This window comes from Nicotiana sylvestris, chromosome 11 (assembly GCF_000393655.2).
Source record: "Nicotiana sylvestris chromosome 11, ASM39365v2, whole genome shotgun sequence".
NCBI classification, from domain to species: domain Eukaryota; kingdom Viridiplantae; phylum Streptophyta; class Magnoliopsida; order Solanales; family Solanaceae; genus Nicotiana; species Nicotiana sylvestris.
The window spans coordinates 116243909-116263546 of record NC_091067.1 but is presented as its reverse complement, the minus strand read 5'-3'; the positions used below and the strand labels follow the sequence as shown (position 1 = coordinate 116263546).

The window sequence follows — 19638 nt, the reverse complement described above, 5'->3', positions numbered from 1 at the left end:
GACCAACAACACATGTTACGGAAAGATCGAAAAATTGTGCAGCGAAGCCATTTGTCACTATTTTTTATTTTCTTTTGGAGCGATCGTCCGTGAAGCAAAAATCACGTGCTTACAGTGACATTATTCGAAATGTGATTAATTTATTCAATTTTGTTCAGAGTCGCCACTTGGGATAGTTTATTTGGTGTCTCAAGTCACCGATTTATTTTAAATCCCAGATCGAGGAAAATTTCGACTTTCCTTTTTGAAGTCTGCGAACCAGAAATTCTGAATAGGGAACTCTGTTAACCCGGGGGAAGGTGTTAGGCATCCCCGGATTCCATGGTTCTAGCACGGTTGCTTAAACTATTATAACTCGCATATTATCTGATTTTAATACATGTTTTAAACTATTGTGCATTTTTACCTTATAACCGCTTTTATTTAATTATTGTTACATATTGCGAATTATGTCACGAGAACCGTACTCACGATCTACAACATGTTTAATTTTTTTTAAAGATTAAATTGTGGTCGGGTCACATGACTGTACCCCCGGATTTTAGTAACTAGGTGTCACAAACTACGTTACGGGAACCGTACCCGTAGCTATGACAATTATTCAATTAACGCACCTAAAGTAAACTACGAAAGTTCAAGCCAATTTTTATTTTTTTAGCTTGCGTTTTCTATCTCTTTTATACATACACGAACATATACATACTTCAAAAGTTTTTGTAAAAAAGGAAGATATATATTTAAATTTGCTCGACTTATGTAACTTAATGTACAAGTCATGAAAATACATAGACTAGTAAAAAAGGATTGGATAAATCAGGAGGCAAAAAGTCCAAGAACCAGAAAACGTAAGGCAGAGAGGATAGGGGGGCAAATTTTGACGTTAAACTAATCAAATAAATAAAGTAGATTATGGTTGTAAAAGCTGGAGTGCACAAACAACTCATTAACAAACTATTGAGGAATCATTATGCCTACGAGTTGAAACATATGATACTATATATCTTTATATTTTTGCTACTCAAAAAAAACTATATACCTCATGATGTCGCTTATCTTATTTCTGAAAGTGGAGTATAGAATATAATTTACGGCTTGTTTGCTATTAAAAGATAACCATTGCTGGCCATCAGATCCTCGATTTAAGAGCAAATTTGCTTGGATTTTACTCTCTTCCTCGATGACAAGAAGTGGAAATTAAAGAAAATGAGTAAAGACTCCCAAAGCAAATAACAGATTCCAAAATCTTTACAGCATTTACTTCGTCAAAATTTAATCTAAAGTTTAACATTTTCGATTCATTACACTACTTTATTCAAATGGAAACCAAACATTCATCCATGACACACTAGAATAACAGAAATCGTATTTTTGAGCAAATCCAAAAATCTAAAAGGAATTCAATAACTTTATATAGTCATTCAACAAAACATAATACAAAGGATTTGGGACTGACCTAACAGAGTTAAGCGGACACCAAGAGATAAGCCAAAGAAAAACAGAATCCAAATCACATGAGGAGCTCAAGAAGCAATTTCAACAGTAGCAACAGAGCAACAAACTTTTACCCGAATCCAGCTGAAAATTTTGAATTTTGAAGCCTTTGCTTTCAGCTCTTTTGAGTGTGAAGAAATTTTCAAAGTGAGTCACTCAAATGTTGGGTGTGAATTCAGGTGTGCCTTTTCAGAGAAGCTTTTGTGGTAAAATGAGTGTGTGCGGCCGTTTTTCTTGGGAAGAAAGGGTGAGATCTGTTGTATTTGTCTGTTGCTTGGAGAAAAAATCCAAGAAGAAGAAGAGAGCTCTCTTGTAAAATGTACCCTTTTCTATATATAATTTTTTTAAGGTGAGGTCTTGATGTGTGTGTTATAGGTAGAGAGAATGATGAAAAGTGGGTGGAGGAAATAGTTTTTGGGGAGAGTGGGGAACATGAGTGGGGAAAATGGGGAAAGTGGGTAGTGAGTGGAGAAAGTGGGGAAAGTGGGTAGTGAGTGGAGAAAGTGGGGAGAATGGGGAACATGAGTGGGGAAAATGGGGAAAGTGAGTAGTGAGTGAAGAAAGTGGGGAAAGTGGGTAGTGAGTGGAGAAAGTGGGGAAAGTGGGGAGAGTGGGGAACATGAGTTGGAAAAATGGGGAAAGTGGGTAGTGAGTGGAGAAAGTGGGGAAAGTGGGTAGTGAGTAGAGAAAAGTAGGAATAAATTCAAACATGGTAAAAAATAAGCTGCTCACAACAGGGATCCAATAACCGGGAATGATAGCGATATCGTCGGTGGCATGTCTTCCAGCCTATGGTTTCTAAGTACTGAGGGATCTCGTTAAGAGAGTAGAGAAAAGTTGGAGACGATGTGATGTTTCGCTTGACGTTCCAGAATAACATAAGGAAATCTATGGTGCAAGCAAGTTGAAGGAAAGTTGCGAGTAGTATAAATAGATATGTATATGTCGCAAGCTAAAGTTCGGTAGAGCGACAGAATTTTAAGGAAACATGAGTAAGGATGAGGAAATGCGAGTGAAAAGGTGATGAAAATGGATAAGCCTTTAGGATTAAGCCCATGAAAACAAGAAGAGCAGACAGTTTCTCTATGTTATACAAAGTTCACTATAGCCTTAATGAACTCACACTACAAGAAAAAATGCCTTTAGCGGCAATGATTTTGGGGCAATTAACTAATTGACGCTGCTTTATTCCATAAACATAAATATTTGCGGCAATTTAACTTTGGACCCAAAATAGTATTTTTTTTTACTGGCTATTCAAAATAATCGTGTCTAAAAGTTACTTTTAATAACAATTGATTTTAATCTTTCTTTCGCTGGATACATTCACCCCCAAAATGCACAATTATCATCTCTACTACAGAGATGCACAAAATTGAGCAGACCCTCCTATCTCTCTCACGGTCGTCATCACCCAACTCATCTCGTATTATCGCCGGCCACCATCACCAGGTACATCTCTCTACTCTTTCTCTTTGTCTATCATTTTTCCTTCTAGATTTGATTTTCTTTATTGTGGATGGCTCTTTCTTTCTAAAGAGTAGAAATTGGAGCTTGTAAACAAGCTTCTTGGCTTGTTCCTATTGTGGTCTTTCTGTAAGCACGCGATTTTTGCCCTACATGAAGATAACTCCTAAAAATAAGTCAAAATAATTTTTATTGATTTTGTTTAGGAATTTTTCCTTTTGTAGTCTCATTTCATACATTTTAATATTTTAAAAATCACAATAATAAAATACAAAAATACGCATTTGCATTTAGGATCTAGTTTCATATTTTAGGATTAATTAAGGGTTAATTTGTTTTAGAACAAAATAGGAAGAAAAAAACAAAAATAGTACCTTTTGCATTTTTAGTTTAAATTTGTATCAGTTTACATTTTTATTAGGAAATCTAATTTTTAGAGTTAATTTGGGTTTTGGTTTTTAATTTAGCATTTAACAAAATTAGAAAATAAAGTACAAAATAACTAAATAAAATACAAAAAGAGAAAGATAAAAAGAAATTGGGAGTAAAAAAAAAAGGGAAGAACCTTCCCCAAAATATTTTCTCCCCAAATTATTTCTCCCCACCTAAGACCTTCCCCCCAAAATATTTCCCCACCTAAAACCTTCCCCCCAAAATATTACCTCACATAACACCTTCTCCCCAAATAAAACTCCCCACACAAGACCCCCCCGGGGGAGATAAAAAAAAAATCATCAGACCCTCCCCTCCTGAGATTAGACTCTAGCGGCATACCTCTCTGCCTGGGGGATAAAAAAGAACGAACACCATCCCCCTTTCCTCTGGATTTCCTCCTCTTCTTATCTCACTAACACACACAAGAGAAGCCGAGAAACAGATCATCTCTTTGAACACAAATGGTTGAAACAAAGCCGAGAGAATTCAAAAAATGAAACTCTGAAAAATCATCGAAAAAAGAAGACGAAAAGAAAACGAAAAATTGGACTTTCAAATTAGATTTGGAGAAGTAATTGATTGCTGAATTTTCAAAGTCTAAATTCCTCTTCCATGGATCTATAAAAGGCTGTTGAAGCCCGCATCCGTTGTTGTTTGTTACTCATTTGTTGCCGCTCTGTACCGGAGACTGTTCCTATTGTTTTGTTTAAAAGGTAAATTCAAAAGAACCCCCCTGTATTTTGTTATATTTAGTGATGAATGAATACATTTCTCCTGTTTGAAATCATGTTTAAACGTTGATTCTGTTTGAGTTTTATAATAGGTTTGTTTCTTCTGGACCTTTCTATGTTACTTTTATTTTTATTTGAAAATGTCGTGAGTTCAGGTGTTTCATTGTTTGGACATTGTTTGCTGTCAATTCGAGCATGTCACTGAAATGTTATTTTTTTTTTCTAAAACAAATTCATCTTGTACCTACGTAGTTTCTAAGAGGCGTTGAGGGCCAAAGTAATGAGGCTATAGAAGTTTTTTTTCTTTTTAACGTTCAGCAGGCTAATAGCCTTGCTGACCAACTCGCCTCTCTTTCCCTCAATGAAAACCTTGTGTTTTGAGTGATTATGCACTGTCAAAGTAATGGGGAAGTCTTTTTTTTATTAGATAATTTCTTTGGCAGTGAGGATAGCTTTTCAAGATAACCTTTTAGGTTCCTTATACGTTGTTTTATTTTAGATTCCGTTTAGCTTTACACATTGTGGAAGTTCGATATTCATTGTCAAAAATGTGTTTAATTTACTGTGAAGTGTTTTGTCAACTTTCATAAAGTAGGTGCCCTATTACATTATGGGTTTGCAATCTTGAGTAAAAGCGTGCCGTGCCAAACAAAATTTACAATGCATGACCCTCATTTAATTAATATTTTAATCCTTAGAAATCGAGGAGAGCCATTTAGTTGAATTCTCGTGGCCCTCACAAAGTTGTAAACGCGAAATTGCTTTAGGCGCGTTAGTTTAATAATATTACTTTCCTAAATTCGGGTGCGCATTGATGCGACCCAAATCTAAATCTCGATGAAGTCGAAATGTGTTGACAATCACGGGCGCATTGATTGCGACGGGGTTCGAAACGCGTTTTCACGACATCGTAATTCTTATAAAATAAATAATGATAGAAAAGAGGTTCATAAAATGAGACGAGCCTCACCGAACAAAAACAAATAAATGTGGGGCGCTCAATAAGTGGTTGTTAAAACTGATTAGAACTTGGGAGGGCCGTTTAGCGAACTTCACGGCCTCCCCCAAAATAATATTACGTTAGAACCTTTAGGCGCGATTTAATTAAATTACTTCTTTAAACTCGGGTGCGCATTGATGCGACCCAAATCCAAACCTCGACGAAGTCGAAATGTGTTGACGACCATGGGTGCATTGATTGCGACGTGGTTTGAAATGTGTTTTCACGACGTCACAATTCTTTTAAAATAAATAATGATATAAAGCGGTTTACGAATAAAAGGTACATAAGCTAGTATGTATTAAAACCAGATAAAATTAAATACAACAGTCGAGCCACCGTGTTAGAACCACGGAACCCGAAAATTCCTAATACCTTCTCCCGGGTTAACATGATTCCTTACTCGGATTTCTGGTTCGCGGACTGTTAACAGGGTCATAAATTTCCTCGGTTCGGGATTCAACCGGTGACTTGGGACACCATTAATCTCCCAAGTGGCGACTCTGAATAATTAATAATTAAATCCCGTTCCGATTGTCCTTTAATTAGAAAAACTCCTCTACACCCTCCCCGGGGTGTAATGCCAAAAGGAGGTGTGACAGCTCTGGCGACTCTGCTGGGGACGAATCCCAGAATCTCTGGTTTAGGGTTCAAAATTTGAGCTTAGATAAATTGTTGTATTTGGTTGTATCTGATTTTCCTACATGTTTTGTGCTGAATGTGCTAAATGTTACCGCTTTGATATTATCTGAATTGTATATAAACTGTGCCGACACCCTTCTCTCTTCACCTCCGGGGATGTGCTTACTAGTTGAGACTCCCTATTCTGTTAGTGTCATATCTTGAAATAAGAAAGAGGTCGGACAAGTTACTAAGCCGGATAACCTTTTGGTTCCCGGAAAGTTGCCCCCTCCTCGACTCGAGTCGTCCGCCCGGGTACACAGTCTAGAACATCGACCCAGGTTTTGAATATAGAATAACGTAACTTCATGCCGGATCCCTAGTAGGAACGATTATTTGCATGATGCTACATTTGACTTAAGGGACTCAACACAGGGGTTGGATCCGTCTAGGGCTAACAACCTGAAATGAAAGGACCATCCTGATGCATCCTACTTGCTCAGTACATATATTTGTTTCGAACCTTCTTGTTGACCGGTTTCTGAATCTCGAGAATGTTGAAAAATCGAGGAAAAAAAAGAAGAAAAAAAAGAGAGAAATAACAGAAAAACCAAGTACTGTCGAAACTCTGCCGAAATTTTGAGAAAACGAAAAAAAGAGGAAAATAGGAAAAAAGAGTCTTTTATTTTCGGACAGTTGTTTGTTGAAAAAGAAAATGGAGAAGAGTCTTTATTTTAGTTTGGAAAAATAGGTTGTTTTATTGTTTGTTGAAAATGAAAAAAAAATCGTTATTTTGTCTTGTTTTCAAAATAGCAAAGGAAAATAGTTTGTCTTGCCATGAAAAATGAAAATCAAGAAAGGTCTTGTTTTAAAATGGTTTGGTTAATTCGCCTTAACTACGCATGGTTTGATTCTCACAGGGCGTGAGATACGTAGGCAACCCTCATCGGGTCCAACCTCCCCTTTGCAAAAATAACCAAAAAATATCAAAATTTTAATTTTTATCATAAATAAACCAGGTGATGCCGTTTTTGTCAAAAATAGCCAAATGTTCCCAAACGGGGCGCCGGAAGGTTGACTTTGCATAAACAGCCACCTTTGGTCGTATTTTGATTTTTGACCCTCACAGCCTTAAAATCTTCGTCCCCGAGGCGCAGGAAGGCCGTGTTTGCAATACCGGGTCATTTATTTTAATTTTGAAAAAACAAGAAAAGAGTCAGTGGTCAAGTGAATACCGTTCGGATTTTTGGGTCAAAGTTAGCATATAGGGGAAGGAATCTGTCATTTTGTTTTTGGGTTTGTATTTCTTTTGATTAGAGTATATGGGTCGTTTGATTTTCGAGTCTGTATTGCATCGTTAAGTTGGTCGGTTTTTTCGTTATTATGAAAATGGAAAATTCCAAAAATATTTTATTGTCGTTTACCTTTTATTTGCAAGAACTACGCACGGTCTGATTCATGAAGGGTCATGATACGTAGGCAATCTCCATAAGATTCGACCGCAACAAAAAAAATGAATGAAAAATGGAAAAGAAGAATTGAATAAAACAATGGAAAAGATGTTAATAATGAGGACCGACTCAATCCATTCTAACATGTTTTGTTTTGAATTGTGAAGAATGTTGAGGTGGTTTGTTTGTGGTAAGCTGGAAACACAAGATCTGAGGAAAAATGATAACTGACATCGAAGCTGTTACGAGTGCTCAAGAGACTCAGGGTCAGAGGGTTCAACAAAGGTCTACTGTGGTTGAGGAAAATAGAACACTAAAACAAAAAATGACCAAAATGCGGCAAGCCTGAGCCAATGGCCAAGGACAGCCTTGTCACGAGTCACAATTTGCTACACAACAAGAACAGTACCACTATCCCAAATACCACTCGTACTCGTTTGAGCTTCCTGTAAACATCGAGAAGCCTGCCCGAAAGAGAGTACAGGAATAAATAACCCAAAGAGTGAAAAGGTTAGAACAACGGTTGAAAAACACGCAAGCAATGACAGGTCAAAAGAGCGTTGCCTTCAGAGATCTATGCATGTTCCCCGATGTCCACTTGCCGCCTGGTTTCAAGGTTCCCAAATTTGGAAAGTACAATGGACATGGAGACTCCATAGCCTACCTGAAAAGGTATTGCAACCAATTGAGAGGTGTGGGAAGAAAGGAAGAATTACTTATAGCTTATTTTGGGGAAAGCCTCTCGGGAGTAGCATCTGAATGGTTTTTGGATCAAGATACATCTTGCTGGTACGTCTGGGATGACATGGCACGAGCCTTTGTCAAACAGTTTCAATACAACATCGACATCGCCCCAGACCGTATTTCCCTTTCTAACCTAAAAAGAAACCAACTGAAAGTTTCAGGGAATATGCCATCAAATGGAGAGAGCAGGCAGCTAGAGCTAAAGCCACCCATGGATGACCACGAGTTAATCACTGTCTTTCTACAGGCTCAAGAGCCAGATTATTTTCAATACATGACGTCCGCAGTGGGTAAATCCTTCCCGGAAGCAATCAAAATGGGAGAAATGGTGGAGAACGGTCTTAAGACAGGCAGAATTATAAGTCAAACAGCTCTCAAAGCTGCAGCTCAAGCTGTCCAAATTGAATCTGGTAACACGAATGAGAGGGATGAAGAAATCATGGTGATATCAGGGTTGAGAAGAGGTCCTAGGAGAACATCTCGAAGGTATGTGCAGCCTCATCAGGTTTTCCATGACCCCCTAAGCATTACTATCCACCTCCGAACCCCCATACTCTGTTAATCCATCCCAGTATGTTGCCCAGCCACCAAATCACCCGAGAAAGCGAGCACGAGTATCATAAAATCTCTACCAGCCTCTGCAAAATTTTCAATTACCTTGTAACCCACATCCAAGCCAGGGGTATAGAAGGGAACAAAAGTTGAAAGATAGTTTTACACCAATAGGAGAGTCCTATGCAAGCTTATTTGAGAAGTTAAAACAACATGACATGATTGCACCCATTCCTCCAAATCAGGTGGACCGACGTGCGAGAAGCTTTGACTCATCTAAAAGGTGTGAATACCACTCCAATGCTCTGGGGCACAATGTGGAAAATTATCGGGATTTGAAGAGAGAAATAGAAAGGATGATCCAGGAAAATTTGATTCAAGACAGTGGCACCCAGAACATGCCCGGTGACATGGGATATGAGAATCCTCTTGGGAACTTGTTGACCGAAGTTGAAAATACTGACGCAGATAGTGGTCATGGCAATATGGATGCGAAGCTTAGTGGCTAAAATGTCGTGCTTGGTAATTGGAAAGACGCTCCATTCCTAAGTCAGCTGGGGAGGAGCTTTAGTGGTCCATTTTGCTGTCATTTCTGTTGTCAGGGTTATTTGCAGGGTTGTAATCCAGATATTGTCTTGTGATCAAACCCTCTTATCCTTTCATTTTTGTCTAGCTTGTTTAGTCGTAGTGGTTCGTTTAGTGTTGTCCATGGGTGTTTCAGGTTCATTCTAGGGTTGTACTCCAGTTTGTTTGCTTGTTTTGTTATTCGAGTTATTTCATCGTTGTCTAATGCAAGTTCCGGTCTTTTGTTACTTCCAATCATTGTTCTTCGTTTAGTTCTTTTCTATCGTTTTGTTTTGCCTTTTTCCGGTTCTAGTGACATGGCATGCACGCATAATTCTCAGTCTGATCTTCAAAAGTTGCGAAGCAGTGAGACCATTTTGAAAACGATAGGGGCACCTGAGGAAATAAGAACAGATTTGGACGTTTTGAGATTGTTTGACGCCCAAACCATGTGAAACTGGGGCGGATAGAATATAAAGAAACCCTAAAATCAAGTTGGCCAAATCGACAGGGGGCCGGTCGTGGTAATAAGAGTAAGAGTGTTGCCCAATGGTGCATTATATTTGACAGATGTAGCAGAAAAATGTGTGAAAATGGCCATCAACTCCGAGGCGGTCAGGATATACTATGTGTAATTTCTGTGCATTAATCGTATTGGTTTGCTTTTGGCATGTCTTGAGGATTGAAATGATGAAAATATTTTGTTCTGCTATCCAAATACTTTTTTCCATTGTCACCCCTTTTGAGCCGTGTTTATTTTCTTTCGTACCCCTCTTTCGGAATCAACAACACAATTAAGGAACACAAGTGCCGCAAATAAGCAAATGAAAAGGAAAAAAAAAGAAAGGAAGGAAAGATAAAAAGAAAAGAAAATAAAGAAAAGAAAAGAAAAGAAAGAAAAGAAAGGAAAATGAAAGAAAAGAAGAAAAGAAGAACAGAAAAGAAAAGAAGAGAAAGAAAAATCACAAAAAAGTAATGTCTATGTCGTGAACTACGTATTGACTTGATCCCAAAAGGATACGTAGACAGCCTCTCTGAGGTTCAGTCATACCAAAACAAAAATCCAAAAATCCCCAAGCAAGAAACCGGGGCAGAAATTGTGGTTGTTGTGAGAAGTTGGATTCCAAAAGTTGTAATTTTAACCCATTTTGAAATTGTTTTGAGCCTCTTATACCCTTTCTTTCTAACCCATCCAAAAGCCTACATTACGGTCCAAAGAAAGACCTTCTGATCAGTCTTTGAGAAATGCCAAGTCGAGCAGGTAAGGTAATTCATGTAAGGGGCAACACTCCGGTCCAAACAAGGAAAATGAAAATGAGAGAATCTTATTGATGAAAGTCCTCATGGGTATCGCAAGGTGATGAAAGTTAAGGGAAATAAAAAATGAGAGAGTCTTATTGGTGAAAACCTTTACAGGCACCTTGAGGCGACAGTAAGTTGAGAGAAAGAACGAAATGAGAGAGGTTTGATGGTGAAAACCCTTTGGGCACTACAATCCGAATAAGGAATGCGAATCAAATTGGATAAGCGGAGCAATGAAGCCCAGTTTCACGGCAAAAAGGAACAACAAGAGCTGAACATCAGATTTGCTTAACAGAATAGGTCGCAGGTGCATGTCAAGGTCATTAGAGTCGGTATCCACATCCGATAGGTTTCTACTATGTAGTTTTCTTGTTAGGAATCATCTCTTTCTATTGTCCTTTACTCTGTTCCTTTTGTTTTGTTTATTTCCCCTTTCTGAGTCTTTTGGTCGTAACAAGTGAGGAATGACTTCAAAATTGGCCACCAGCTTTCCAATTGCACAAAATGGGGTCACAAGTCAGGAAAAATAACAAGAGCACTGAGCTGGTAATAATCAACATACTTTGGGATCCTTATGAAACACAAAGTTTGGTAGATGTCGGTTTAGGAATAATGCAACAGATAGAGGGTATTGGGATTGAACGGGGAAAAAGGGTATTTCAGTGACACAGATGACGGGGAAAGTGGTTAATCAGTAAATATGCAAGACCTTCATGAAGAATCAGTTGTCACAGAAAACATATGGGGTCAGATAAGAAGACTAGAACTAATAATTAAGAGATAGTCGTCAAGAAGGGTGGAAGTTATCAGCCAAGTTTCAAAGATGGTCGGGCAACGCAAATCATGGAAAGGAGAAAAGGAAAGCCATCCCAGCGGGAGTACCACAACCAACCACCGCACTTTTAAACTGACAGAATTTTCTTTGATTTGAAACAGGGGCATGGAAATGTTATTTATGGCAGAAGATATGCTACAGGAGGATTATCAAACTGGGGCAGAAAATTTTCTGTCATGTTGAATTTTTTTTTTCGGGTACCCATCTGAAGAACATGAAGGTCAATACAAGTGTTTTTTAAAAAAAGAGAAAAAGAGAGGGAAGTAGTTTTCAGGAAAGAAACACCAATTCTAAGAAAAGTCATTTTTGGAGGAATGAAACACTAGTTTTTAGGGAAGTGGTTTTTTTTGAAGGAGGACAACACCAGTTTTTAGGGAAGCAGTTCTGAAGGAAGATAATTCAAGTTAGTGGGTAGATAAAATAAATTTCGAAGGAAAATGGTTAAAAGAAAATCTTAGTCTGATGAATTTTTCACATAAGATAAAGAAATCTTAGTCTGTTGAATTTTTCACCTAAGATAAAGAAATCTTAGTCTGTTGAATTTTTCACCTAAGATAAAAATCTTAGTCTGATGAATCTTTCACCTAAGATAAAGGCAGAAGTTGGAAAAACGAAAGGAAGGCATAATTTGAAAAAAATAAATGCAGAAGTTGGAAAAGAAAGGAGGGCATAATTTAGATAAAGGCAGAAGTTGGAAAAAAGAAGGGAAGACAGAATTGAGGGAAAAGAAGGGAAGGCATAATTTAAAGAAGGGGAGGACAGAAGTCGAAAAAAAAAAGAGAGAAAGGAAGGCATAATTTGGGAACAAGAAAGGAAGGCAGAATTTGAAAAGAAAGGAAGTTGGACTTTGGAAAATTAAGAAAGTCGGGATCACACAAAAATGGACCTAGTCTGATGAATTATCTCCTAGAGTCAAAATCGCAATCCGATGAATCTTCCTCCTGAGATCACACAAAATGGACCTAGTCTGATGAATTATCTCCTAGAGTCACAATCTTAGTCTGTTGAATCTTTCTCCTAAGATGAAAATCTTAGTCTGAAGAATTTTTCACCAAGGATAAAGATAAAAATCTTAGTCTGTTGAATCTTTCTCATCTTAGTCTGATGAATATTTCACCTAAGATAAAAGATAAAAATCTTAGTATGTTGAATCTTTCTCCTAAGATGGAAATCTTAGTCTAATGAATTTTTCACCTAAGATAAAGATAAATCTTAGTCAATCGAATCTTTCACCTAAGATGAAAATCTTAGTCTGATGAATTTTTCGCCTAAGATAAATTTTAAATTTTAAGATACATTTCAGTCTTTAAATTTTTAAAAGTTGCATTTCAGTCTTATCACAATTCAAGTTTTAGTTCTTATTAGTATGTGGTAACAAACAACCAGTTTTCCAAAACTGGGGCAAAAAGTTTTCTTTGTTTTGTCTATTTTTGTGAAGTCAGGAGCCCGCCTGGATAATAGAGGAATACATTCAATTTCAAATTCAGCAATCAGGAGCCCGCCCGAAAAACATAGGTGATACAATTCAAATTTTAGTTTTCAATCGATTTTTTTGTCTTTTTGAAGTCAGGAGCCCTCCTGAAGAACAGAGGCATACAATCCAAGTTTCAAAAGTCAGGAGCCCGCCTATATAACAGAGGTATTTCAAATCAAGTTTTAATTAAATTCTTATTAATATCCAGTAACATGTACCCTGTTTCCAAACTGGGGAAGAAAGTTTTCTTTGTTTTGTCTGTTTTTATGAAGTCAGGAGCCCGCCTGAAAAACAGAGGAATACATTCAAGTTCAAATACATTCAAGCTCAGCAGTTTGAAGAAGGGAAAACATCTCAATTTACAATTCAAAACGGCAACAATGGATTTCACCTGGAGAGCAAGGGAATATAACTCAAGTTTCAAGAGAAAGTAGTTTCGAAGGAAGACAGTTCAAGTTTCAAGGGAAAATGGTTCAAGGTGCCGAGCAGGTTTGACCTCGAGGCACACGATTCGAGATGGCAGGAAGAATTAATCTCAATCCCAAAAAAAAGAAAAAAAAAAGAAGAAGAACAAAAGAAGTGAGCTCCAAAATTCAGAAGCAGGAAAAGATGTGAACTGCTCAAGACGTGGTTGAAGTCATGAACACTACATGTCCGGTCTTGATCCAAAAGCTGAAGAAGATTGAACAAACACCTGCGGCTAACAAGCATCAAGATTCAGATCAAGGGTCCGCGTGAAGCACCAACCAAGACTCAAGATCAAGCTTCAGAAGACTCATAGATAGGAATCTTGTAACTCGTAGCTGATAGGCTTAGTTAGTCTTTTCAATTCTGATTTTGATAACGAGACAGCGGACCGGAGCCTCGGACGGAACCTCGACTTTCAACCTCGGTACTCCATCACCTCGTTCACTTCTGAACTACACCTGACCTGATTCCTTTATAGCCAAGGATATGTAGGCAACCTTTGAAGCAAGGTTCGGTGAGACAGTTTTTCAAAAATTGCTTCTCATGGAGTTTCAAATGGGCAAAAATCCCTCACAGTGCTTACTTTATCTTTGCCCGAAAACTCTTCGTGTTCCCGAGCAAAGAGGGGAAGCTGTAAGCACGTGATTTTTGCCCTACATGAAGATAACTCCTAAAAATAAGTCAAAATAATTTTTATTGATTTTTTTTTTAGGAATTTTTCCTTTTGTAGTCTCATTTCATATATTTTAATATTTTAAAAATCACAATAATAAAATACAAAAATAAGCATTTACATTTAGGATCTAGTTTCATATTTTAGGATTAATTAAAGGTTAATTTGTTTTAGAACAAAGTAGGAAGAAAAAAACAAAAATAGTACCTTTTGCATTTTTAGTTTAAATTTGTATCAGTTTGCATTTTTTTTATGAAATCTAATTTTTAGTGTTAATTTGGGTTTTGGTTTTTAATTTAGCATTTAACAAAATTAGAAAATAAAGTACAAAATAACTAAATAAAATACAAAAAGAGGAAGATAAAAAGAAATTGGGAGTAAAAAAAAAATGGGAAGAACCTTCCCCAAAATATTTTCCCCCCAAATCATTTCTCCCCACCTAGACCTTTCCCCAAAAATATTTCCCCACCTAAAACTTTCCCCCCAAAATATTACCTCACATAACACCTTCTCCCCAAATAAAACTCCCCACACAAGACCCCCCCGGGGGAGATAAAAAAAAAATCATCAGACCCTCCCCTGAGATTAGACTCTAGCGGCGTACCTCTCTGCCTGGGGGATAAAAAAGAACGAACACCATCCCCCTTTCCTCTGGATTTCCTCCTCTTCTTATCTCCCTAACACACACAAGAGAAGCCGAGAAACAGATCATCTCTTTGAACACAAATGGTTGAAACAAAGCCGAGAGAATTCAAAAAATGAAACTCTGAAAAATCATCGAAAAAAGAAGACGAAAAGAAAACGAAAAATTGGACTTTCAAATTAGATTTGGAGAAGTAATTGATTGCTGAATTTTCAAAGTCTAAATTCCTCTTCCATGGATCTATAAAAGGCTGTTGAAGTCCGCATCCGTTGTTGTTTGTTACTCATTTGTTGCCGCTCTGTACCGGAGACTGTTCCTATTGTTTTGTTTAAGAGGTAAATTCAAAAGAACCCCCCTGTATTTTGTTATATTTAGTGATGAATGAATACATTTCTCCTGTTTGAAATCATGTTTAAACGTTGATTCTGTTTGAGTTTTATAATAGGTTTGTTTCTTCTGGACCTTTCTATGTTACTTTTATTTTTATTTGAAAATGTCGTGAGTTCAGGTGTTTCATTGTTTGGACATTGTTTGCTGTCAATTCGAGCATGTCATTGAAATGTTATTTTTTTTTCTAAAACAAATTCATCTTGTACCTACGTAGTTTCTAAGAGGCGTTGAGGGCCAAAGTAATGAGGCTATGGAAGTTTTTTTTCTTTTTAACGTTCAGCAGGCTAATAGCCTTGCTGACCAACTCGCCTCTCTTTCCCTCAATGAAAACCTTGTGTTTTGAGTGATTATGCACTGTCAAAGTAATGGGGAAGTCTTTTTTTTATTAGATAATTTCTTTGGCAGTGAGGATAGCTTTTCAAGATAACCTTTTAGGTTCCTTATACGTTGTTTTATTTTAGATTTCGTTTAGCTTTACACATTGTGGAAGTTCGATATTCATTGTCAAAAATGTGTTTAATTTACTATGAAGTGTTTTGTCAACTTTCATAAAGTAGGTGCCCTATTACATTATGGGTTTGCAATCTTGTGTAAAGGCGTGCCGTGCCAAACAAAATTTACAATGCATGACCCTCATTTAATTAATATTTTAATCCTTAGAAATCGAGGCGAGCCATTTAGTTGAATTCTCGTGGCCCTCACAGAGTTGTAAACGCGGAATTGCTTTAGGCGCGTTAGTATAATAATATTACTTTCCTAAATTCGGGTGCGCATTGATGCGACCCAAATCTAAATCTCGATGAAGTCGAAATGTGTTGACAATCACGGGCGCATTGATTGCGACGAGGTTCGAAATGCGTTTTCACGACATCGTAATTCTTATAAAATAAATAATGATAGAAAAGAGGTTCATCAAATGAGACGAACCTCACCGAACAAAAACAAATAAATGTGGGGCCCTCAATAAGTGGTTGTTAAAACTGATTAGAATTTGGGAGGTCCGTTTAGCGAACTTCACGGCCTCCCCCAAAATAATATTACGTTAGAACCTTTAGGCACGATTTAATTAAATTACTTCTTTAAACTCAGGTGCGCATTGATGCGACCCAAATCCGTACCTCGACGAAGTCGAAATATGTTGACGACCATGAGTGCATTGATTGCGACGTGGTTTGAAACGTGTTTTCACGACGTCGCAATTCTTTTAAAATAAATAATGATAAAAAGCGGTTTACGAATAAAAGGCACATAAGCTAGTATGTATTAAAACCAGATAAAATCAAATACAACAGTTGAGCCACCGTGTTAGAACCACGGAACCCGGGAATACCTAATACCTTCTCCCGGGTTAACAGAATTCCTTACTCGGATTTCTGGTTCGCGGACTGTTAACAGGGTCATAAATTTCCTCGGTTCGGGATTCAACCGGTGACTTGGGACACCATTAATCTCCCAAGTGGCGACTCTGAATAATTAATAATTAAATCCTGTTCCGATTGTCCTTTAATTGGAAAAACTCCTCTACATCCTCCCCGGGGTGTAATGCCAAAAGGAGGTGTGACACTTTCTTTATTGTTATGTCGATTAGATTAAATGAGCGCTGAATATAGATTCTATCATTCATTAGAAACTAGGGTTTCATGACTAGTCAAAATTAAAATTATATTTTAATTTCTATCTTATCTGCTTGTTTTTCCTTCTACAGTAAGCGTTATTAATTTTAAGCTTTCTTCGATATACTCTACATTGTGGATATATATATTGACTTCTAATTTTGTCGGAATTTCTCCATATTATGATGCAATGATAAAAAACAGAAACTAAAATTCAAGGTGTGATTTCGTGATTTTGATCTTTGGAATGAAAATTTAATTTGATAATTAGATTTGCAATATTGGATGTCACTTGAAATCTCTTGAAGACATGCACTCTACACACAAACGCAAGTAGGCAGTTAAAATTCTTGTTGTGAGCACATTTTAATTACCAATAATTGCTTTTGTTACTGTTCTATGTAGATATTATTATAGCCTATTGTGATGTTCGGTAACATATATTGTAGTATCTATATAACACATTTCTAGTACTTTGCATTGTAGTCTTTAGCAGACCAACACTATTTTATACCTACAATAGCTGCTAGTAGTTTTACTAGTGCAAAAAGAATTCGTTGACATACTAGTATAGATGTCTATGAACTCTATCTGGTGTAAAAGCTTCAACTGGTTTGTTTATGCAGAGAAAGTTAGTGTCGAACTATTTTATATGAATATTAAGTTTGATGAATCTGAAAGAAGCTCCTTCAATTTTAAAAACATACTAATTGTTCATTTACATTGTTCAAAAATGGATCAAAAACTTGTTCTTGATGTTTCCATAATTTCCTGTTAATTTCTTTCTACAACTGACTGGCAAACATTTTTTTTGTCATAAGATGGACTCCCATTTCTCTTTATCTTTTAGCTGCTACTTTTCACATATTCAGACATCAGAGTTAAACATCTTGCAGTCTTGATGCTTATCACTCAACAAGCCAGATAGGATGCATGATAATACAACAAATGATAGAATAAATCATGTGAAGTTAGAAGGATTCTAATGTTAAGTTGTTATAACTGATCTTGGGCGGCTTCTTTCCTTCCATGTCAATTTTTTAATATGCAGTGAATATGGTTCCTTCTTGTTGCAGGGTGCAATTGTATTTTCTAACATTATTACTACGATTTCACCAACTTATGCTCAAGAGGTTCGAACTGCTCATGCATGAATTTCATTTCCATAAGCACATTCTCCTGCCATATGTTTAAATGCAACTTGCAATCATTTCTTTTTTATCTTATCTTAAGTAATAGGTTTTTACAATGAGACACCATAGATTTTGTTTGAAATTACAACTAAAATGGGACTTTTGAATAATATTTTATACGACCTGAACTGAAATGTTGCCGATATTAAATGATGAGATGTCAATTTGACGACATTATATCTTGAGAAGCTTTAATTTATTTGATCGTGAGTTATATTGGGTTTGCTTCTCGGCCACATTTACTATTTGTGCATTATTTGTTATCTTATATTTCAAAAACTGAATTCAATTATTTTGTATTTGAATGTGTGTTTTTTTTGGTTAATATGAACTAGTCACTTGTAATGCTTAATGAACAAAGAGCTAAGAGTACAAAGTTGAAGAGAATCAAAGTTTATCTTTGCCTTCATCGTCTAACTTCGACTGCATATATATTAATTTTTTTTCACGAGTAGATGGCGCAAGTTTTCTAACAACTTCTTTTGTGCAGTTTGCTTCGAAGCGACAATCCACAAATGACGTGGCTACAAATTTACTGTTGAATGGATGCAACCTGCTGGTGTCATCAAGAATCGATCATGCTTGTTTAGCCTTGTCAAGACTCCATGGATAATGACCGGTATCATCTGATTCGCGTTGGGGCAGAAATGGATATTGAGAGAATAAATACTTTGGTCTACCACATCTGAATATGATGGTGCTTTGGAGGCTAAAATTGACACTATATGGAACTAGGCTTGTAGAAGGAGAAACTACTATTGTTGGATTCGAATGCTATATTTTTTCTTTGTGTTGATACTCTAAATTTATGTATTAGCATTTGTTTTTGTATATTATAGATTTAATAAAATATTATTATAATTTCTTGAATGAGTAACATATTTATGATATTGGAATTTCATACAACTGAAAGGCTATTAAATATTAGTATAATTGCAAATCTCGGTATAGATTTAGGTGCTATTATAATGGCTATTAAAAAGATACCTTTATCAACATTAAAATAAATATATACCGGCCATAATAAATGCTGCTAAAGAAAAATAAAAGGCTAATTGATGGGTAGCTTTAGTGGCTATTGTAATTGCTTGTAATTAAATGCCACTAAAAACTCCATCTTTTAGCGGCAATAATTGGGACCTTTACCAACACTTGATATAATTGCTACTAAAGCTTTTAGCGATGCTGGATACAACGACAAATAACTAATTGCTGGTAATAGTTTTTGCGGCAATAGCTATTGCCGCTAAAAAAAATATTTATTGCCACTAAAGGCCTTTTTTATTGTAGTGTCAAAGGAGTCTAAGATTAATAGTATTTAGAAGAAATGAAATGCTGACCTGGTAATAAAATGAGGGTATAATTGTGACAGATAAAGGATGACGTTTGGACCTTCGTCCGAATAATGATTTCAAAAAGAAAAAAAAGAAGAGAAGGAGAAAAGATTTCGCTAGCGGCACGAAATTAGGATACCCCCATAAGGTGAATCACTTTGAGACACTATGAAATACGATTATGGGAATCACTTCGAATATTCCTTGATGTAACGTAAGCCCTAGGGGAAAAGTATTAGGTAAGAAGTTTCAAGTTATCAGTGGTATATTGTAGATCAATATTGAGGTGAATCAACAATAGATGGACAAAAGTCACAAAGTATGAGATGAGATTAGGCCGTCATTCTAAAGATGAGCAGTAATGAGGAAGCATTAAAGGACTTAAATTTATACATAAGGAATAAGCAACGAGAATAAGCTGAGATTTGGTAGCAGACTTCAGCAATGATAAATTAAAATAAGAGTTATGACAGTAAATTTGTACGGATGGCTAAACGGACCTATGCGATGAGATATAGCAATATTCATGAATTCAATAAAGTACCGAGCGAGGAACTTCAGTATACTCATAGATGCCCAAAGGGACATCTTATCAAGCTCTACATATGAAGCCTAGAGATTGGGCACACATACAAGGTCAAAATTGTACAGGCTGCA

The 19638-nt window shown here is 36.6% G+C and overlaps 1 long non-coding RNA gene across 1 annotated transcript; it reads left to right on the top strand.

The window, feature by feature from the left end:
• Nucleotides 1-3611: 3611 nt before the first annotated feature.
• LOC104228345 (uncharacterized) lies at nt 3612-18517 on the top strand. The gene is made up of 2 exons (XR_711325.2): nt 3612-14786; nt 18138-18517. It is a non-coding gene; the product is annotated as an uncharacterized lncRNA (long non-coding RNA).
• Nucleotides 18518-19638: the final 1121 nt, after the last annotated feature.